This window comes from Protopterus annectens, chromosome 2.part0, assembly GCF_019279795.1.
Source record: "Protopterus annectens isolate FY-2018-M chromosome 2.part0, PAN1.0, whole genome shotgun sequence".
Lineage (NCBI taxonomy): Eukaryota > Metazoa > Chordata > Ceratodontiformes > Protopteridae > Protopterus > Protopterus annectens.
Window position 1 is genome coordinate 1,128,507,959 of NC_056728.1, and position 24,192 is coordinate 1,128,532,150.

A 24,192-nucleotide genomic window follows, 5' to 3' on the forward strand; every position below is an offset into this window, starting at 1 on the left:
ATAGAAGGAGTAATCAATGAGAAAATCAAAACTAAGATTCATAGAAAATTTAGTCAGTTGAATTTAATGTTACAAGCTACTAGTTGCCATCCACCACACACTTAGGCATCTATTCCTTATGGGAAACTGCTTAGAATTAAGAGGTTATGTAGTGACATAAATGAGTCACAAATAGAAGCTGAGAGAGCTATAAAAATGTTTTTGGATAGAGGATATGAAGAGCAATTGGTTATGGAAAGTTATGCTAAAATTTATGAGAAGCATGATGTTAGTAAGAAAAGAAGTCACATGGGTAACATAGGCAATGGACAAATGACCTCAGATGACAATTCTTTATTTTTTGTTACCAAATATACTGTTTTTTCAGATAGACTCAATAGCCTATTAAAAGAATACTGGAAACTTACAATAAGGCAAGTTCTCTCTTTGTCACATGTAAAATTTAGAACCATCTTATCAGAGGGGTCGTAACTTGCAAGATTTTTTAGTACATAGTAAATACAGTAAACCAAAAATGTGAATCAATAGAAATGTAAAAAAATTGGGAACAAGCCTTTGTGGCAAGTGTTCCATTTGTCAGTATATAGTATCTACATTTGACAAAATAAATGGTAAAAAGTTTGAAACACAGGACTGTTTTTCCTGTATGACAAAGGGAATAGTTTATGCAATTAAATGCTCTTGCGATTGTTTCTATATCGGAGAAAGTAAATGAAGTTTAAGTGAAAGGATAAAAGAACATGTTAGGGATATAAAAAATAATAAAATCATAAGTCCCGTAGCAGATCACTTTAATACAGTACATTCGGGAAACACAAATAGTTTAAAAGATACAGTTTTGGAACAAGTTTCTTTGCATTTTGCTAGAGATGATCAGCTTAAACATTCATTAAGAAAAAAAGGAATCAATTTTTATTATTAAATATAATACTATGCAGCCTCACAGGCTAAATAAAGAATGTAACTGGCAGAGTTTTATTTGAATTCTGTTTTAGCTTTAAGAAATTTTTATTCTGCCTAATTCGCATAATTAATTAATTGAAATTGATGGTGTTATAAATAGGAAATACTGTGAGTTTGCATTTTACTCTGTAATGGCTGTTACGGCCAAGGCGCTAGGAGATTTTATGGTGGAATTTACTGCTTTCTACTTCGCTGTGGAATAAACAGACTTTTATTTATTGAAAAGAAGAAGGTGTCATTGGTTTGTTGGAACGTGGTTTGTAATGTAATAAGCCTGTTTGGAACTCCTATGACCACTCACTCCCCTGTGACCTACTTTGAACCTCTCCCACCATTGTGTTCCATGAATGGTTTGAGTAAATAAAAATGAAGTATAAAAATCCCGACAAGTTAAAAATGTATGTTTTATTTATTTATTTATGGTGTACTTTGATACAATTTCACTGCTATTCATCTACATTTCTAACCCTTTTCCTTCCAACATAAAGCAACAACTATAGCAAGACCTCACATCTCTAAAACATGGCTAGACTCTCATATCCTAACTCTTAACTCTAAAACATCTAAGGCTATACACTTCAGCACTCCATAAAAGTTCTCTAAACATTATTCTGCTCAACTGAAATATTACTTTCCAAACAGTTCCTTTCTATAGATACCTAAGAATCTGGTACGATCCTGCATTTATCTTCCAACACCATATTCAGGTCATGTAATCCAAAGTTAATACATTTCTCCTATAGGCTATAAAAATATCCCATTTCCTTAGTCTTAAAGCCAGGGCAGCAATTAGTAAAGTTGTCATACTTCTCCATTTGGAGTATGGCCTCCCTTTCACCTCAGCCATATCACAAAAATTGATCTTCCTTACAAATTATCACTAATAACATTTGTTAAATCATCACCATATTTTCAAATAGATAACATCACTGCCTTACCCTATCAAAAGCCAAGTGGCTTCCCATGGCACTCTTTTAAATAATGCTTCCTATCATTCGGACTGAGAGTTCCAGAAAGATTACAACCATCATATAACCTTATATCTCTGTCTAACTCTACACCCCACTTATAAACTCATTTCACTAACATAAAAAGCACAGGGCATGGCATTTTACCTACTCCCTCACAAAATATGTGAATCCATTCCTAATGACATATAGTCCATGTCATCTATCAGCAAATTCAAAAAAAAAAAAATAGATTTTTTTTTCTCATCAGTCAGGCACACTGCAAATGCTTTTGGAATAACTCTATCACTTAAATCTCAACTACACTATAACATCTGCACTACTACTCTCCCACTACTCTTTTGCATATCACCTCCTGTCCTGACTCTGTTTCTCTAATCACTCACCCTTTTACTGTCACTTTATGTCCCTACCTCCCTTCCTTTCTTCCTCCTTCATATCTTCCCTACACCACAATTACTCTCACTCACATCAGTGTAAATACCTGGAAGCAAGGTGTGAATTAGCAGTTTTCAAAGATCAGTGACTACTACAACTGTAAATAGTTTATACATTCTGTGTACCAAAAATGATGTGTTGTTTAGTTTTGGTTGTGTGCCCTGGGCTTAGCCTGAAAATGGACCATTGAGATCAGCCCCATACCCTTGTCAACATATGTATAAATAAATAAACTAACTAACTAACTAACTAACTAATTAATTAACTAACCAATAGATAATAAAACCTTACACTAACTTACTGGTTTGTGCTAGCTGTAGCCAAGTAAGCAGATGGCACTGAAATAGTATGAAATGTGATGCTTCTGGGAAACAGAGAGAATTAATGTGGGAAGAGTATTCTTACTTCTCAACAAAGTTAGTCTTAATGGAAAACTCCACCCAGAAACTGAGATTTAATGAATAGTTTAATGCACCTTGATATGCCATACTGTACTGATGTAGCCACTCTGTTTCTTATCAAATAATTTGTCATAACCCAAATGGCTGTTATAGCTATTGCTATACCCTTATACCCTTATAATTTTATTTCTCTGTCTGTTCGTCTTGTTCCTACAATATAGCTTGAGTTCCAATATATAACACAACCCAGATATAGTAAATGTTGTGATTTATTTCTGCATTTAGTTACATTGAACATTCTGTAAGTCACTAGCATTTTACATGTCTCAGGGAAAAGTATCCGTTTTAGTTGTTTGCTCCTAAAAAGCATTTTATAGTACATCTAAATCTTCTTTTTTACAACGATGGAAAATTCTGGGGTTTTAATATTCAAAGCTGTTGCTTCTCGATAATTCTGCAACATTCACCATAAGCCTTATACATCAAAGTTCCCAGGCAAGTCTAACAACGTTGTGTGTTTATCTGTGACTGACAGCTGTCACCTCATAGAGCTGGTAAGGAAGATGATACTACTTGTAATAGTGCATACTGTCCTCAGCATTCTGTAATTACATGGATAAAAGCTATATTCTACTACATAAAAATCAGTGAGCTTACTTACAGGTTTTAGGTAAGTGCTGCCATATAAATTATCCCACTTATGCATATAAAGATTTCTCCAACTAATTCCTTAGCAAGGGTTTCATTTCAGGTGTTTTGTGTGCCTTATGCCTCTTTAATGACTTTTCCTTCCCTGTAATCCAATACTAAACATATCCCATACAGAAAAGGCATCATTCATTAATTATTCCATTTGTTTTATGTCTGAACTTATTTCTGTTTGCTTTTCTTCATTCTCATGTCTCATCTGTTACATCATGAAGGCTACTAACAGTGGCAGAGTTATTTGGTTAGGTCACTTATTCCAACTACAGAGCCATTAAGAAAACAATAGCATGTAACTGTGCCTCATCAATCACAGATTGCCAGCGTCACACCTCAGATAAATAATGTAACCTGGGGTTTGAACCAAGCTAAGTTGCAAATGAACAAGAAAAAAAAAACAGCCCACGTTTAGTTTTTTTTTCTTATTATAAATGTGTTGTCTTTCCCTATCAAACTCTGAGTGCCACAAAGAATGAAATAAATATTTTATCTTACTCTTCTGATTTTCTAAACTCATTTGTGACTCTAACAGAACTTATAGGAGAAACAAAGTCATATCCCAGATGCTACCTCATCTGTGGAATAAACTTCCCATCTTCATAAAACAAATCCTGGCCCTCACTCTCTTCAAAAATAATTTGGATAAATGGATGAGGAACCATACATTCACTCCCATGGTACTGCCCATGTCCCTTCATGGACAGAGGCAGTCTGTAAAATGACTCAGGCTCCAACACCCAAAGACCTACTACATTGATACTACCCCATACTATATCTGGGGAATTAAGATATAATATTGTCATATCCTGGCTATGATTGGTTAGGCTTATAAAGGCTCTTGTGCCATTAGCCTAGTAATCACCTATGAACCTTTGAACACTGCATTTTCTGTAAAAGTGTATGTTCTTCTGGGATTTTATTACATCATTTTTGCATTCTATACAGTGTTTTTTTGAAACCAGTCTGTGAGTTGGGGGGAAGGAATATTAACTTCAAAGACTCTAATTCCAGCTATAATATTAAAAATGTGAATGCAACACATACCAGATCAGGCCACATAACACATACTAATCACAGGAGTCAGATTACTCTTACAAGAACTACAGTTGTTACTTTGAAAAGAACAATTAACTCAGCTGCATTTTCAGGCCTGTCATCCAAACATCCCTTAAAATGTTGTCTCAGAAATGGTCACTAATAAAAATCAAAGGAAGTAAAGTAATGAATATGCTGACAGTCAGAAGTAGGCAGTTACAGTACTGTTGTAAGCTGATAAGAAAGAGAAGCACAGTAAATTATTCTCTCTTCATATGAATTTCTCTCTGTCTCTCTAAAGGGACATCAGGGAATTGAAGGCCTTAAATTGTGCTACACATGGCAACCCCCATTAAGGATATTTTGGAGAATAAGGAAATAGTAATAGCTACTTACTTTGATGCAGAAACATTAGTTATGCAGAAAAGTCAAGAAAAGCCAAAAAACATATATCTGATTCAGTTTTTGAGTGAGGTTCTCTTTTAAGCAAGCCAAGACACATGAATTAAAACTTTAGGCAGTGATTAACAGTGAAAACTATAGGAAATGTGTTGTTTCCGTTAGTTAACTTTTGAAACAATGCAAGAATTCAATAAGAAAAAATATACTGTCAGTATCACAATCTTTGGCATTGGAAATAGAAATTAAGAAAAATGGAAAGAAATGAAGGGTTTCTGAGTACTAGTCTATATTTAGGAAATAATACAGAAAGAAGAATTTCTCTGAGATAAGTTTAATTACACTGGATGGTACAGTTGTCCTTTAATATAAACAATTTCTGCATTTAAAAGAAAAGGCTCGGTGCCCAGATCTACAGCAGAGAGATGAACCCATGAGTATGAGTCAGATGACTTAAGAGCAATGAGAAGCTTATGTACTGGGGACCCAGGTGACAAAGACCAGAAGTGAGTGGCCAGTGCTAGCGACCCTATCCTAGGGGGGAGAGAGGCAGTCTGGCCCAGTGCCATGTTAGTTAGGTGCATGGCATAGTGTGTATGGGTTGGGGTCATGCACCTGATATTGCAAAACTATATTCCTGCTGTAGTCTTTACAGGATATGTGCAAGAATATGTACACCTACAGAGAAGAGCATTGCAGGCCCTCACATCTATCAGCATACATGTCAACCATTAGACAAACATAACAATATCAATGACGGCTATACAGGATGGGGGAGGAGGAAATGGGTCTATTGATTGCAAGAGGCTTTATGGCTTTCAGGTAGTGGGAAACAAAGGGCACCTATATAAAAAGAAATAAAAGGCTTATTATAGTCTCTGATAAAGAGGGCTAGAAATACAAACCCATAAGAGGTACTGGAAAATAATTAATGATACTGCAACCACAGCCTCTGAAAATAAGCAATAATCACAAGTGCTTTCATTATAAATGGATGAAAAGAAGATCTTGAAGAAAAGGATTGGAGATTATAATATTACACCAAATATGCTATGGGAAAAGAGACATCTTAGCTAAAAAACAAAATCATGATGTCAATATTTCCATCCCTGTGAAGTATTTATGGTTAACATACAAAGACAACATTACAATAAGATGAAAAAATCTACGTTCTTTTTTCAGATTGTAATCATAATCTTCATTTAAATTTAGTGGTACCTGAAACAGTGTTTGTGTGCATGCGCATTGCATGTATACATGCATGTACATATTAGTATATGTGTTAGCACTTGCCTGTCTGTATTTGCCCATTTTGGCTATCTGAGCCTTGACATTTCAATAGAGAGCTGTCGATATGCAAAGCAAGAGCCACAAATTATGGTACCATTATACATCTTGTGTCCAATCTGGAAAAAAACATATCCATGTTATCTCTTAACAATGGTGTACATATAGTCACAATTTCCTGTTCACATCTCTGCCAATCTCTTTATTGTTCCATCAGTCAGTGTTCTGGGAATATTGACTGGTGCTCAGTGCTTGATGGGCTTAACTGGGCATTGTGTATAGGTTCATAGGTGTGTACTAGGCTAATGGCCCTGGAGCCTTTACAAACCTAGCCCAAAAAATTGCCCTGGCGCCGTGCCACCTAAAATTAGTTCACAGTGCCTCTATTAAGTAGGGCAACTGGAGTGATCCCAGGGGTGAACTTACTGTTACCCATCCACTCATCAAGATTTCACTTGAAGAGGGCCAGCGAGGTGCTCTGCTTGACATGAGGACAGCATGAGGACAGCAGTTCATGGAGAGTAGGAAATGACATAGACGGCATGCAATGGTCAGTATAACTATGGTCAATAAGCATATAAATTACTAATAAATTCATACATTAACAAAGTTATAAACTAGCACCAAAACCAAGCATTCACTATATATATATATATATATATATATATATATATATATATATATATATATATACTTTTTTTTTTTGTCCTCACTTGGTACCTGCAAGCCCTGAGATAAGAATAATTGTTTTTTACGAGGCAAATAATTCAGTGTTCCAGAATGTTTTTTCTTCGTATGGTATACTAATGGGTTAAGAGCTATGAGCTTTAAAAGCAATGTAATACATGTCCATCAGCACTGCATTCTGGTGTTTTTACTTAATTATAAAAGGCCTGTTTATCTTTGTTCATGTTTTAGGCATTCTGCTTAAATGTCTTTTTAAGGCCACTTTACATACTCCATGATAGCATAAAAATGGAGATTTTTGCAAATATCATTCTAAAAGAGGTTAGTGTCATATGTAGAGTTGACTACATTCTAAAACTGAAAAGGATTTTTTTGTTTCATTTATAGTGCTGCCTTTTTTAAGTCTTATATGAACTGAATTTGGTAAAACAGCTGCAAAGCTATAATCTGCCTCAGGACTCAGTTTCAAGATGACATTATCAGCTGAAAACCTGAATTCTCAGTAATGTGTAGAAAGTGGCAGTAGAACACATTAACAGCAGCAATTTGGTAAACTGTTCTAAAGCAGAAAGATGGTTTTCATATTTCAAGCCTTTGTGAAACATTCTTCATTACATCTGAGGCAATTTCAACTGTAATAGTGATCATAAACTTAAAGAAATGCATTTAATTAAAGATTAGTGTAATTTTATTTCCTGTGTGAATAGAAAGTGGTTTACATAAAAATGCAAAACATGTGATTGCATCTTTGAGAAAGTACTGTGTAGTACAGATGTCACTATTACGATTTGTTGAAAAAGGATGTACAATGAGAGAAATAAGATTTGAAATGGCACTGTAACAGAAACTGACTGCTTGAGAAAAACTTTTCTCCCACCTCGTTTTGCTGATTCAGACCTGCTTAAAGAGGGTTATTTGTCCTCAAGCTGTTCTGCAAGGGTGGTCAGAGACAAAGCGAACGCTTAGGCTTCTGTTCCTGTAGGCGGATCAGCTGCTTGCTGACCTTTTTCAAACAAATCATAAAATCCAGACCATCTTTGGCTGGAGTGGGTTAACCTTTAAAAATAAAAGATATTCCCACCAAGAAAGTTGTAAGTGGTATCATGACCAAACTGTGTTCTTATATTTCCAGACAGGTGATATATTGTTTATTGGAAATAAAATGCACTGCAGTGATAGATTTAGTCAAGCTAAAAAATCTCTTTCACATAAAAGCACACATAATGTCAGACTTGTAACAGTGAGCCTCTCTTAAACCATAGAAGAGTCCTTTAGCCTCCCCTGAAGACTTTGGGCCTCCACAGCCAAAAAACTCATGTTGTATTTTGCAGTAAACAGTTGATACAAATGTAAAGTGCACGCTTGCACACGGGCACACACACACACACACACACACACACACGCACGCACACACACACACACACACACACACACACACACACACACACACACACACACAAAAACACGCACACGTACATAGTTAACCAGCATTTGGTATAGTACATTATTTTGCTACCGATTTGCATCACGCACAAACATGTTCTTTCACTAGTATCATTTTACATTTAGTCTGATCTTACTTTAAAGCAATACTAAATAGTTAACACTTATTTTCAGATTCGCTTGTGTCTCTCCTGAAACAAAGTTACATTTCCCAAGGGAAGCTGGCTAACCATCTGAGAAATGTTGATCAACCCCCCCCCCAAAAAAAAAATCATTGCAGGAATCTGAGCTGTATTGAACATTTCAAAAGTAAATAAACTCAGTCAAAATTATTTTTGGATCATGATATTCAGAATGTATTTTTTGATGAAGTTCAGATGTGTAAATTGCTTAGGATTTGACTCACCCATTAACCCTTACTTTCTTCTCTTATATGGGTGATGTTGTCCCCAGATTCCTCCATGTGTCTCCTATGCTGTGACAATGACATTCCATAATCTACCCTTTGAATAACTCATTACAAATCCCTGTGAAAGTAGAAGTGTACAGTGTGTCTCGGCCTCATCTTCCTTTAAATGATGCATACTACTGAACTTAGCATGCTTTTTACCTTCCTCTGCACGCTAACATAGCTACCATTAAACCTACACATATTCCTCTGTCAGTCTTAGGCAGACATCTGTCTAGTGAAACACTCATTTTAAACGTCTGTAAAAGAGGTTCTTTCCTATAAGCCATATTCTATTGACAGAAGACCAATGATCCAAACAGTTGGATGATCACACAGTTACTTTCAGACTTGCTATTTCTAATCCTGGAAGTTTAAACATTTGAGACATTTCTCATGAGCAACATAACTCTTATCATGACAACATGACACCACAGGATTTGCAGTGTAGTCCCTTCTATTTAATGAAGTCTGACAGTGTTGAGGAACAACACCTGATGACAATATGCTGGTAGCATATGTGTTTCTAATACAAATGTATCAGTAACTGGATGCAGAAAAATATCCAGGCTTTTGTGGGCTGGATTTCTTCTAGCAGCCACTGACTACACAAACCTAAAATAATGGCTGTACTCTTTGGTAACAGTAGATTGAGCACTTCCTGACTACTTGTATTGTCACAAATCCTATTGACCAGGGCACTCATTAAAGTCCTCCTAGAAGTGTGAGGTCTTTGAATATGCCCTGATCCAGACACACAGAAGCTAATCATGTAGAATGAGATGTGCCCAGCCCACAGCGAAACCTTGACTTAGTATGCAGATTACAATCCTTCTCTATTAATGACACATAACTAACATCAGCCCAGTCCCACCCCATGCATACCCTGTAAAATCATAAAATGCCTGCATTCAAAGCAAGCTCTAGAGGACATTTCCTTAATGTCACCAAAAGCAACTGCCAGATTGACACGACTGCTTCAGTTGTCCACTGCATCATATCACTTTTGTTTATATCTATTACTTTGTTCAAGCTACCATAATGTTATAGTAACCACCCCCGTGAAGTTATGGATTTGCATATGGTAAGTGTAAGCTGTTGCACACTAGTTTGGTTCATAATATATTAATATTTATTGTTACTACTAACCAAGTTATGCTATAATTCAGACTTGTCTATATAATGAGGCTATCTATATCACAGAATATGTGTCAGTTAATTGATTACATTATTAATTGTTTGAATGAATATTATTATTATTATATATGCTGATGTATGCTGTAAACTGTGATATTTGATAACTCCTACATCTGTGAGTGTACATAACTTTGGTTGTCACTGTTCTCAGGTGAAAAGAAGCATTTTATCTGAACTATGTGCCCATTTAGTTAACAAACGAACTAATACTTAAGTAAAACTTGACATAGATGCCTCAGTCTCCCTTCCTGCATATGAAACTGTTCATTGCTCTCTCATCACCACTTTGTCTTATCCATGTTAAACAGCACAGCTGGACAGTCTGTTACTTTCAGTGACAGCAGCAGGTTGAGAAACTTTCCATACCACCTTGTTACAAGACAAAATACATCATCCTCTTTTACTCCATCTCCATGCTTTACCATGAACTATTCATGAATGTGAAATAAATAACCGGTGCCAAAATCATGGACTGAAACTAAATGCCAAAGAATACATTATTGTATCCTTTGGAAAGTCATCTTCTCTAGGGAACTACCACATTGAAAATACACCCCTAAGAGTTGAATCAGTTGTTCGGAATATGGGAACTTTATGTGAACAGTGATCTAACTTTTGACCAACGTGTGTCCATTGTTGTAAGAAATTCCTTCTATATTGCAGAGCTTATAAACAAAGAAACTGTATCTAGATCTAGGGTTGTCATTGTCCACTATTGCTCAACTGTCATTAGGGCAGTCATTGAATATAATGTCCCCCTTGGCATGTATCTCTCCAGACACATGCAACAAGTGAAATGCCCACAGAAGAACAAATCCTAAACTGCATGTCCGATATGGACCGATTCAAAACCCTGTCACCATACTCAATATCCTACACACACACTGCTAAGAGGTGACATGTATTTGCCATACAAGGCATCCACTGATCCATTACAGATGGATTTACTGCACATCAAGAAGTCAAATGGCATCAGAAATACTCTGTCTAGGGATCTAAACCTCGTCTGCAACATCAACAGAACAGTTTGGAGGGACAGGTATATCGTGCACAGGATACCGATGCTCTGGAACATAATCCCCATCCTCATAAAAGAAAGTTCATCCCTGTCTATAAGCAAGTGCAGTTTAGATCTATTGATGGAAACAGAAAATTTACCCCGGGATTGCCCCCTGTACTCCTGAATAACAGAGGCAGCTCCTAAATGCTTTATTGCATGCATGCCCCCTCAAACTATCTATGGTATGATCCCGGTTATTGTCATTAGGGGTAATATGCAATTATCGATCATGGTAAGGCCAATCTATAACTAAATGGGACAGGTTATTTCAAGCACAAGAATGGAAGCTGTCTAGGCTTAAAATGGCCTACAAGGGCAGCTAGCCTAGTACTTACCTATGAACCTATGTTATGTTCCTTTGACATGTTGCTTAACTTATAGGTTCATAGGTTCTTAGGTGTTTACTAGGCTAACGACCACAAGGGCCTTTTTAAGCCTAGCCATGCATCCCAAATCTCTGACAAGTTCTGATACCCTTGATAAGTGTAAGCATGGGCCTGGAAGATGAACCATTTATAGGTTACCTGTTTGCATCAGAGACATAGGTGCCAAACCAGGGATGAATTTCTGGTTTCCCATCCAGCTGTCCAAGTTGCACTTGAATTGGATTAGGGAGGAACTCTGCTTCACATAGATGGGGAGCCTGTTCCATAGATCGGGTAGTTTCTGGGATACATACCTATCTCTCCAGCAGGTCCTATTTATATCACAGGCAAGGTTTAAGGCTTTAGAATGGGCAATTCTAGTGCTGTTTGTTTTGTGGATATGCAGGAGGCCCATTGTAGTGGGTCTGACAATGCCATGTATGCTAGGAATAGATCTCCCCTCAAAAGCCTGTAGGAGACAGAATACAGGGACAGGGCCTTGAAGCAGTCTGCATAGGACATATTACTTACACCCTGTATTCTTTTAGTGAGGAACCTCTGTGGATGTTCCAGTTGTTGGATATGCCTGGTTAAGTACATACCAATGGGGGCATTGTACTCAATAATAGGTCTGATGAATGCTGAATACAGTGGAACAATGACTTCCTTGGACTTAGATGTCATACCTTTGTTTATAAGTTACACACCATAGAATGATTTCCTCACCACTGTAGACACAAGATGATCAAAGGCTAGATTACTGTCTATGTGTGTCCCTAAGTCTCTGACTCCTGGGTCAGCTCCAAGGGGTGTGTTGTCAATATGATAGTTACCAAGGATGGATGAAATCCCAAAGGATACTATTATGCATTTCTTGGCATTTAGTTTTAGTCCATGACTTTGACACCAGTTGTTTGTCTGTGTCAGCCCCTCCTGAGAATATTTGTGCCAGTGTGAGATTCAATGACAGCTCCTAATTTGCAATCATCTGCAAATTTAGTCAGCCAGAGAACACTGACATTGGCCTTGACTTCTGAGAAGTAAATGCCAAAAAGGAACAGTCCAAGGATTGATCCCTGAGGGACTCCACTTGTGGCTGGCCTCTTTGTAGAGGTAGACTCCCCAGTTCTAACTTCCTGAGTCCTGTCTGTGAGCCAGTGGCTATCCACCAGCTGACATACAGGTTTGTACCTAACCTCTTGAATTTGTCAACAACACCCCACTTGCACATTGTTGACAAACTCAAGAGGTTAGGTACAAACCTATATGTCACCTGGTGGTACCTAACCTCCTGAGTTTGTCAACAATGCCCGAGTGGAATATTGTGTAAAATGCCTTGGCTAGGTCAAAGTAGACCGTGTGAATGATTTTGCCCTCATCCATTGCTTCGGTGACCTTCTCAAAGAAGTCCATCAGGTTGAGTAGGCATAATCTGCCCTTGACAAAACCAGACTGGGTTGGATTCAGTGTCGGGAGGTTTACTACATCTCTGTTGATCATCTCATTGATAGTTCTTTCCATGGCTTTATATATAAGACTAGTGAGACTTATGGGTCTGTAGTTTCCAGGGTCTGTAGATAGCCCACCTTTGCACAGAGGGATGACTGTTGTCTTTTTCCATTCATGAGGAACGAAGCCTGTTTGGAGGCTACAGTTAAATAGTAATTCCAGAGGCCCTGATAGGTCATGTTTCATGCTGTTTGTAAGGCATCCTGGGATATTGTCTGGGCCCATTTATGCAGTGTTCTTGGTCTTAGAGAAAGCATTAAGGACCTGTTCCCTAGTTATGGTAGGGGGAGAGTTATATTTGATGATATTTCCTGAGGGAAGGTGCCTCAGGTGCTTCAGTAAGAGAAATCCTCACCACTACACCCATAACTACCACCCTGGCTACAGTTCCCCCATATAAACTACCATAATGTTTTTTTTATTTAATTGTTTTACATGTTTATCTGTATTTTATTGTGCATAACAGAAAAGCCAGGTTGGTTTTGTACCTTCAAATGAATTATGCAAATTACTTCTTCACCCACTTCTTGCTACTAGTCCCATGTATATGCTTCCAATAACATATCTCCCAAATGTTGTCAAATCCCAGCCCTCATCCAAAATAAGCTTTTCTTCAAAGTGATTTTCACAGATATTAATAAATAAATGGATTAATTACATTTGTTTACAGGGATAGTCTGATTAGGTCAGCAAAACCAAACCCCTTTTCAGTAGAGGCCCACTGTGAAAAGCTTCACACATCACTATAAAAAAGACAAAACACACAAAAGTGCAAAAAAGTTACCATACTTTTTCTGGTAGGATAACATAATACAGAGTAAGCTTACTAAGAAATGGTAGCAAAAGCAGGATATAATCCTATAGATATGAAATTGCATTGATATTATTTCACAATTACAATTACAATGTAGATTCACAGAAGATCGATTTTAAAAATCAGTCACGTTTATATACAGTTGTATAGCATTATTAGAGCATTACAGGGATATTAGGTGCAATGTAGAACAGGCAAGATATAGAAGTAGTAGAAAGGGGTTCTCAGGTAATAGCCAGATAGATTGTGTAGAGATTAGGTAAGGGGGAAATAGTCCAGATCTAGAGGAGTTAGAGTAAATATATTTGTGAAAGAAAAAGGAGGGAAAGTAGAGTGGGAAAAATTACAGAAAGAACAGGCATCAATATATTACAGCTGGAGGGGAAGGAAAAGGAGGAGTAAAATAAAGTAGGTAGGATGCATTTTGTGTGTGGAGTATGAATAAGAATTGAAAAAGGGAAAGGAGAAGTAGCATGGAGGAAGGCCTGCTGTAGGTTAATTTTAATAGTGTTATTTAGTTATTTGACATTTGTTAACCAGGTTAGTCCAACTGGGCAGCAGCCCTTTTTCAGCAGAGGCCCGAGAAGAAAAGCTCCAATATTACAAATAACAAACATATGGTAAATTATTACAAGTGAGAATGAAAAAAGAACGAATTTATAGAGTTAAAATATGTCAAAAAGTAAGAATATTTACAGAGTACCAGAGTTACAATATAAAAACAACATCCTAAAATGAATATAACAGAGTAAGAGAGTTGCATACAAAAATAAAAAAAAAATTCTAAAAACAAAAAATACTAGTGTTATAAAATATCATGTGAGTGAGGAGAGTGCAAGGAGGAAACGCTATCTAGAAAGATGAAGACAGTATAGGATTAGCCTGGTGCAGCATTAATTAACTAAATAAATCAATCATGTGATTAATCTACATTTAAATTAATTTTCTAGAGCTTACAAGAACAAATGCAAACTCCTGGCCTTATTTATTTATTATGTATTATTATACTTATTATTTATTTATTATTTATGTATCTCTTATTATTATACTTGTTTATTTATTTATTTTTTCCTCTCTTATTCTATAATTTCTGTAGCCTCCATACTTCTTCCCTTCTCTTAATCTCAGTTCTTCTTTTATAATCATTGCATCTTATTTTCACTCAGATTACTATATTCAGCTTTAGTTGAATAATATTATTTTAGTATATTAGGTGTACCATCTAGTGTGTGAACATAAGCTTTTGTCTTCCTTATTTTTGGGTTAACTATAGTTCTATTACATTGTATTAGTTTTTATATTGTATGTATCAAGTGTTGTATATATTCCAAGTGTTCTTCTGTCAGTAATCTTTCCCTCCATTGCTCCTGTATATATTTAAAATGTATGCCTTGTTTTACTATGTATTCTATGTTGTGTTTCATGTGGAGATTTTCTCCCCAGGCTTCTACTGAAAATGGGCTCTTCTTGGCCCGGTGGACTTTCCCCGTAAACAAATGCCAATAAATAAATAAATAAATATTTAGGCATGTTAAACTCCAGAAGGCTGTGGTCAGAAGAATTAAGGATAACATTTTTAATAACTACAGAATTAAAACTGAGTTGTATAGAAGTTCTATTAAATTAATTAATATTTTGATAGATCTTTTCTGCATACTTACAAATGCTGCTACATTAAAAAATACTTAGTTCTAATGGAGTGCTTTACACAGATTCTAAACAAACAGAAGCAGACTAGTAAAGGAAAAGATGACATAAGAACTGGACAAGGTCTGAAATATATAGATGTATTCTGGTAAAGTCTTCAAAAGCCTAATGACTAGACATAGACATACTACTAGAGAAATCAGTAAACATCAGGAATACAAACTCTGAGCTTGCTGTTGTGAAATTATGTCCCCAGAACCAGGAGCGGCCTTAGGTCAACTGGTGCCCTAGGCAAAAGGGCTCCATGGCACCCCCCACCACACCACCTGGTGCCCCTATCCTAGTCTACCTACATCAAACAATTACTGAAAAAGTGCCCCTGCTAGAGTGGTGCCCTAGGTGACCGCCTAGTTGGCCTATGCCTAAGGCCGGCTGTGCCCAGAACTAAGGAATCACAAAAGAATGCAATCAAGTTCATGGAGGGTTCCAATAAAGTGGCAATGGGTAGGAAATAATTCTTCCATCACATTGCCATAAAACTTGCTTTGTCCAGAGAGGGTGGAACACGATTTAAATACATTTAGTTGTTTATGGCCTTACAATGGAATAAAATGCAGTATAAGCACTGATGCATTCTAGTGAGATCACAAAGAGTATTGTTTATTTTTTATTTTTTTTTTTTTTTTTAATAAAAACTTGATCCTACTGCTGTAGCTGAGTTCTGTTTCATCTTCTGTGAAATGCCTCTGATGTTCTGCTGACAAACTTTCATTCAGAGGGGTACAACTAGAATGAATAGATTTAAGCAAAGGTTGTTTATGAGAATTTGGATTATAACTCATTAAAAGCAAATGTAATGAGGCAAACTTGTTAAACAATACAACTACTGGCAGAAGCGGCCTTAGGTCAACTGGCACCCTAGGCAAAAGTGCTCCATGGTGCCCCCCACCACATGTCTAGCTGGCCTATGCCTAAGGCCGGCTATGACTACTGGAAATGTGGGTGACATCAGGAATAAGCATTTCTGTAGAGAGTAAGCCACCATGCAAGCCATCGCATGAAGTAATGCACCCCAAGACCTTCCATTTATAGGTAGTTATTAAGCTTGTGGTCCAGGGGATCATTGAGGAGCCTAGCCCAAATTCTCAGTTTTCCAAAGCACTTTCTAACATTCAGTAAAGGTAAAAAATGACTCACACAGTTGTGATATCACAAAAAAAAAAGAATCATGGAAACACATTCTGAGACTTGTGCGTTCAGGGAGTTGGGATTGTGAAGATTGCATATGACTAGCTAACACTCCTTGAATGGTAGCTCTCCAGTTAGGATATCATGATTTTCTGCACCATGCCTGTTAAGTACATCTTTCCCTACAGTGTAATATATTTGTCAGTGCTGTTTTATGTCAGTTAGTCTAGTTTTATTTCAATAGCTAGTACCCCATCCAAAAAAAATTGCAAAATCAGGTTGCAAATATTTTGCTAAACTACAGCACTCTGAAAATTGTTGGAATGTTTTGGTGGGTACCATGATAACATGAAGTATACAAACTGGTTCTCTGAGAGAGTTTGCTGATGCATGGAATAGACTATCAAATGAAATTAAAGCAAGCACTAGTTTAGATATTTTTAATAACAACCTGGACACATTATGGGAATAACTGTTACTGGCAGGTTAAAAGGGCATTATTGCCTGTGCTTGAAGAAGGATTCGGATGTATGTATGAATGTAAAGTGAAAGTAGAAAAGATAGAGTAGGCTAAGAAGGAATACTTGTTGGCTAACACACAGGCTAAGAGGGCAGTCATAATCAAAGGCAGTCTGCCAACTTCAGGAAAGTACGTCAGCAGATGGGAGAGAGAAACTCTATCAGGTTACAAGGTAAAGAAGACAGTCTACAGTCCACTCACCAGTCCACAGGATATCAAAGGCAGATGAAAGGAGCACTTCTAGTAGTTTCTGAATAAATAAAATCCCATAGAAGCTGTACTGCCCTATTCTCAGCCAACAGTGAAGAGGAAGAGCCCAGCGTAGAAGAAGAAAAATGAACGGCACTAAGAATAATGGTCAGGAAAAGCAGAAGGCTCGGCTGGCGTCATGGCAGATGTGATCATGACATTGGGTGAGTTAGGGGAGAATTGGTTACTGAGGGTACTCATAGCAGTATACAGAGAAAGCTATATTCCAGATGGCTGGTGAATAAGCATCCTAGTGCCAGTGTACAAGAACAAAGGGGACACTCGCTACTGTGTGTAGTATAAAACTTCTGTTACACTGCATGAAAGTGGTGGGGGTGACTGATAAATGTATACGCAGAGTAGTAGAAAGAAAGATGATCAGTTTGGATTCAGGTCAGGATGCATTACAACTGAACTAATGTTTATAGTGAGACAGACAGAGGAGAAGAAACTATAGAAGAGAAAAAAGTCCAAATGAGCTTTCTTAGGCTTAGAGAAAGCATATAACAAGGTTCCAGGAAAGTTGATTTGGTCAGTCCTATAACAGTTTGAAAGCCCAGAAACAATGGTTGAATTAGTGCAGGCTATGAGCAAGGACCCAATGGCACAAGTACAAACAGTGTTTGAACTCGAAGAGGGGCTCCAGTTGGGAGGGGTGCAAATCAGGGTTCATCTCTGAGCTCAATGATGTTCATACTGGTGATGGACTACATTAGTATACAGGTCACAGGGGAGAAATCAACAAAGCTGCTGTATGCGTATGATGTGGCATTACAAGCAGACTTTGAACAAGAACTTCAGCAGATGATGGAGGAATGAAATACAAAACTGACACCATATGGGATGAAACTGAATACAGACAAGACAGTTGTCATTCAGTAAATGGGGTAAATCAGAAAAAGCTGAACAATGAAGTAGAATGGAAGTAGTGGAACAAATTAACAGGTTAACAGTTGTCTAGGAGAGGTGATTAAGGAGAAGGGAAATCTGCATAAGAATGTCAAAGCTACAGTCAGAAGGGCTGCACAACCTAGCAGAAATTGTCAGGGTAGTGAGTGACAAAAGCAGTAGAGTAGCTAGGGTGGGGCATGAGTGGAAACTGCCATGGGACCAAAGTCTTAGAGGAGCGATCAGCCAATCCTGATCTCTCCTAAATGCAATACCATCTTTTAAAAGCCAGTAGTGGATTTCCAGTCAAACCTGAGTACTGTAGTGCTCTCTGTGTAGTCTAAAATGTAGCAACTGCTTACTATAATATTTTTATTTGTTTTTTTTTACTAAAACCTGAACACAATAGCATTCCATGCAGGTACTGTAGCAACTGTTTGCTACAGTTTAAAAAGAAGAATTTCTTTCTTTGTTTTTTTCAATTAAAACATGAGTACAGTAGCAATCCTTACAGGCTGAGTTTAAACTCTAGTAACTCTTTGCTACATTTGTAGCAAACAGTTTGCTACAGTTTAAAAGAATACTTTTTAAAAATAAAATAAGCTGAAACAGTATTTGGGACAGGGAACAGAAACAGGACCTGAATGGCTGGGGCGGGGGGGGGGGGGGGGGTCGTGCATCTGGAAATTTTTTTTTTTATGTTATTTTTTTTTGCTGTTTAATGGGAAAGTCATGAGTGTAGATCTAAGTGTAATAAGCTGATCATTACAATTGGCTTGTTTCAGTGAAGTCTTTATATTCCTTTTTTTTTTCTTTGCACTTCACTTGGAGACATGAGGAGATGGGCCATGGTTTATAGTACCGGCCCAGGGTGCTGTTTGAACCAGCTATGCTTCTGGATGAAAGAACACCAAAGTGGCTAAAAAGTAAGGTGCACAAAACAGTGATGTGACCGGTACTTCTGCATGGAACAGAAACCTGGGCAGTTAAGGCAGAATGACTGAGGAAGTTAGAAGTGATAGAGATGAAGTGCTTGAGATGGGTGGCAAGATGCAAACTGCGGGACAGATGAAGAAATGATGACATGAGAGCAGAAGTCAAAGTAGCTGCAGTTACAGAGAAGGTCAAAGAAAACAGATTATGGTGGCTCAGGCACATGTGCAGGAAAGCAGAATATGATTTGATGGTGAGGATTTGGGAGAGTCAGGAGGAAGGCAAGAGGAAACAAGGAATTTAACAAAGAAATGGATAGATTGCTCAAGAAAAGTGACAGCCAGACATAACTCTCAAAGAGATTGGAGAGTGGCACTGAATCAAGAGAGGGAGCAACAATTCACACAACACTCTGATCCATTTATAAAAACTAGGAAAAAAGGGGGTTGATGATGATGATGATGTTTAAAAAAAGGAAAAGAAAAACTATGCAACCGTTTTGCTGTCTTTCTCAAAATGTATCTTTCAAAGAAGGTAATCCATTAAAAACATAATTTTAACAATAGCATGTAGGAATGTTTACTGAATTATTTTATAACATTAACACTTATATGGTTCATGCTATTTTATAAACTTGTTGAAATCCTGCCTGAAACATTTTCTTTCCCTTTTTAAGTATTTCGGGTGTGATTTAGAAGACAAATTTACCCAAAAGTGTGACTGTGTGTACACTTAGTGTAACCTTTCTGAGTAAATAGACAGCACAAGCATTATGGTAGGGATGTTCTTGAATTCAGAAAGTGTACACAGTGTAAAATTTATGGTAGCATTTATGAATTTGCCATAATGCTACATTTTGTCATAGTTCCTAAAATTTATTGTGAGTTATTACTAGCAAGCTTTCACTTATCACATTAAGTTATTACTAACAAACTTCAGTGCCTTCCATCAGAGCAATAAGGTACATCCCTGAATAGGTGCAGAATAAATTCCATATGAAGACAAATTCAATTTATGTTGGTATGTGGCCTCATGACTCAGGAATTAGAGTTGACCAAAAGGAGATCTAGCATGTGTATCTGTTGTCCACAGACTGTGACTGCATTTTCACATTGTTCTGTTTAAAAACAGATATATGGAAACTTAGACTGAATCTGCAGCACAATATTTTGCTGTTTTGACTTCCAAGATGGCCACACACTGATCAACAGCTTAATTTCAGCTATCCCAATGTGCAAAAAAAAAAAAAAAAAGAAAAGAAAAGGAACTGAGAGATAAAGGTCAGTAGCTCTGCTAGATTCAGTAATTCAATTTCTGGCTAGTAAGTACACTGCTTGGATGCCAACAAAGAAATACTTAGCCTGAAAGAAAATCAACTAGAAAAGGTGAAGAAAAAACACTGACTGTTCAGCAAAAAGCAGTTCAAGCTCTAGCTTTGGTGCAAGACATGGTTTCCAGAAATCTAGAAGAAAAGACAAATCAAATGTGTTCAGACTTGACTGAGAGAAATGAAACTTTGAGGGCATATAACAACTCAAATAACAAAAGGCTAGAAAAAAGGGAGAATCTTGAAACAGCTATGTAGATGAACTGATAAAACTGCAAAAATTAGAGGTTGAAATAAAGAAAAGGCTGGCTTAATATGAGACTGTTCAAGAAGAGCTGTTTAAAAAAATGATAGATTTAGAAGACAAAGCACAAAGGGAAAACCTGAGATTTTCTGCTGTTCCAGAGAAACTAGAGAGAACACACTGTATTAATTATATGAAAGCACAAATAAGCAACTGGACTGGTATTCCACAGCAGGATTTGTTCATTGAAAGGGTACAGCATATGTATGCTCCAAACTGGAACATGAGAAAACAGCCAAGACCTGTATTAGTAAAGATGCAATCATACAAGCAGAAAGAGTTGATCCTGACAAACTGTGGCAGAAGGATAAAGTGTTAAAATTGGAGACAGTAGAGTGTTTTTTGAAAATGATTATTCACTGTATACCTTACAGAAGAGAAGCAAATCTATCCTTGCAATCAGAGAATATTAAAAGGCAGTTGTGAGATTCAATCTGTTGTATCCAGCTGTCTTCAGAATATTTTTCCTAGAGGATCAAAGTCATTTTTTTTCATGCAGGACATGCTAAGCAGGAAATACAAAAGTCTGTCCAACAAAAAGAGAGCCATTAAACAGAATGGGACACTCCTAGTTCTTCTGATGATAAAGCTCATAGAGAGACTTCAATAGTGAAACCTTTTCTAAAGTTAAAAAGGAAAATGCTCAAGAGACAGAAAAAAGTACAGGAGTTGACTAGACAATTGGGTGTTCCTTGGACTTAAACCAGAGTCTGGGGGTTGGGAGATGAAAATGAACAGGAAGAAGATCAGAAATACTGAAGTTATTGAATAAATGTGAGATTACAAATCATGAATCAAATTGTAAAATATGGACACCTTCACACATCATTAATGCTTTGAAGGACACTAAAAGGAAAGGAAAAAAGTAATTCTAAGTAAAACAATTTTTATTCTTAATATTTGTATAAAATATTGTATGATATAAATTGCATGCTATATAGTTAAGCATTTTCAGTTATTGTTGTACATGATAAATATACTAAAGTAAGCAAGTGTCTTTTTTCTTTTCTTTTTTTTTTAGTTTTAAGAAATATAGGCATTACAATGTAAAAAGAGAAGAAAGGTAGGACAAAAGCATGTCTAAGTTAATATGCTGTAATCTTGGGTTGGTGAGGTGAGGAATGGGGTGTAAACGTGCACAGATTATAATATATAAAGTTGATATGCTTTTTCTTACTTTTGCTTAGGCAAATGGCTGGATTAAAGCAACTAGATAAGAGAATGCTGAATGTTATGAAAAGTTTTCCTTTAACAAAAAAATGTTTAGAGTGAGTTAAGAATTCTGAAGCTGTGGCCAGCTATACATTTTCTTTTTAGGTTTCATAGACGCAAAATGAGTGGTATGCAATAAAAGCCAGAGCACTTTTAAGGCTAAAAGTTCACATTTTCTGAAAGTATACAAGTTGTTTTTCATATCTCAGAGGGGAATAAAGATAAGACAACAACAGACAGCAGTTAGTGTAAGTAGGAGCACAGGCTGTAACATGTGCCTTAGCACAAATAACCTTAATTTTAGGTTAGGTTATACCTCTGTGTGCAGCTGTGAATTTGGAACAATTGTTCTTATCAAAAGGTTTGAATTTTATTATTTGAAGATGTAAATAGAGACGTGTGTTTATTTTAAGTTACTAGGTTCTGGGGGCGTTCTTGGCGTGTTTTTTTTTTTTTGAAAGTTTTCATTAAAACAAAAAATCTTGTAAAATGTGACATAGATTCAAATGGTGATGATTATTAAGCAACTGTATAGAAGATCAATGGGTCAAACATTAGTGGGTGCATGTAAAAGTTGTCATATATAATAGCTCGGAATAATAATTTCTTATCATAATGACTAAACTATGTATATTATCATGGAATGTTAATGGCATTGTGGGTTTAGACAAAAAGGAAAGAGTATTGAATTATACAAAGAACTGCAGAGTGCAAATTCCAATGCTATAGAAGACATTTGAAAAGAACTGAGCATGTGAATTTGAAAGGATTTCAGGAGGGATATTCAGCAGACTATCAAGGACAAAGGAAAAGGAAAGTACTTATAGTAATTACTAAAGGAGCTCCAATAGTGATAGAAGAGTAAAAAAAATAATGGTAGATTTGTGGTAGTAAGGGGATACTGGCAAGGGAGGACTAATATGCTGACATGTATTTATATTCCACCTAAAACCTGGTATTATAGAGATAAAGGGGTGTGAGAGAGCTTTAGGGTTCATGTGAAGTGACTTGAGTGAGTGCAGCTGCACTTTGCTTGGGTGAAGAGGTGTTCCTTGAGATGTTGTCTGAAGTCCAAGTACTTTTGAATATCTGGACTGAGAGAAGAATAGATTCCCAAGTTTAGGAACTAGGATGAAGAATGCATGATTAGTATAACAGAATGTACTTTTGGGAGTTAGTAAAGGGGGTTGAGACTTGAGAGATACCCCTGAGATTATATGTGGGGGTTTTCATGAACAGTTTATGAGTGAGAGGGGACAATGTTGCAGGAGAAAGTGTTTTGTGAATTAGTAATCCTAGGAGGAGGTTGGCTGTCAAATGTATGGGAAGCCATTTAGCTTTAGCTAGAATTAGGTGGTGATTTTCATTATTGGGGGGTTAGTAATGAGCCAGCAGATTTTATTGGAGATGGTTTGTAAGTTGGTGGCATGTTCCTTTGTACCTACAGCTATAATTGGTAGTTGATATTTGAGATAAGATAAGAGTATGCCTTTGCCTATGTTAGTTTGGCTGGCTTGGACATAAGAGGCAATAGCTTGTTCACCCAAAACAGTAGTGTGGTGATATTTTTGTGTGTGTTTCAAATGTGCAGTTGAAAGGTAAGAGACTGGTCTAGCCAAATGTCAAGATATTTGAAGTCTGTAGTAGTTTAGGTCCACTTTTAAATCCCGAAATGCCAAAATCTTGAGTTTTGAGATACCGGACTCAAAACATTGAGATTTACGTATCTCGAAACTTAAAAGTGGACAAAAAAAAACTAAACTAAAATAATGTGTTTGCAGGGGGGCAAGCCCCCTGCACCCCCACACCCCCCTACTTAAATATACCAACTCCGAGATTGCATTACTGTGAAGAGAATGGTAAGTGCAACAGGAGCATTACTGTTCTCTTCACTGTAGCGCAATCTAAGATTTGGTATATTTAAGTAGGGGGGTGTGGGGGTGCAGGGGAACTTGCCCCCTGCAAACACATTATTTTAGCTGTGGATTTTTTTTTTGGTCCACTTTTAAATTTTGAGATACCGAAATCTCGATGTTTTGAGTTTGGTATCCCAAACTCGAGATTTTGGTATTTCAGGATTTAAAAGTGGACCCAGTAGTTGATATGGTGGTATTGATAATATCATTAATATTAAGGAAGCTGGGTGCTTTGGCTATTTTTGGGTTGCTTTCAAATAGCATTGTTTTTGTTTTTGAGGGATTGAGC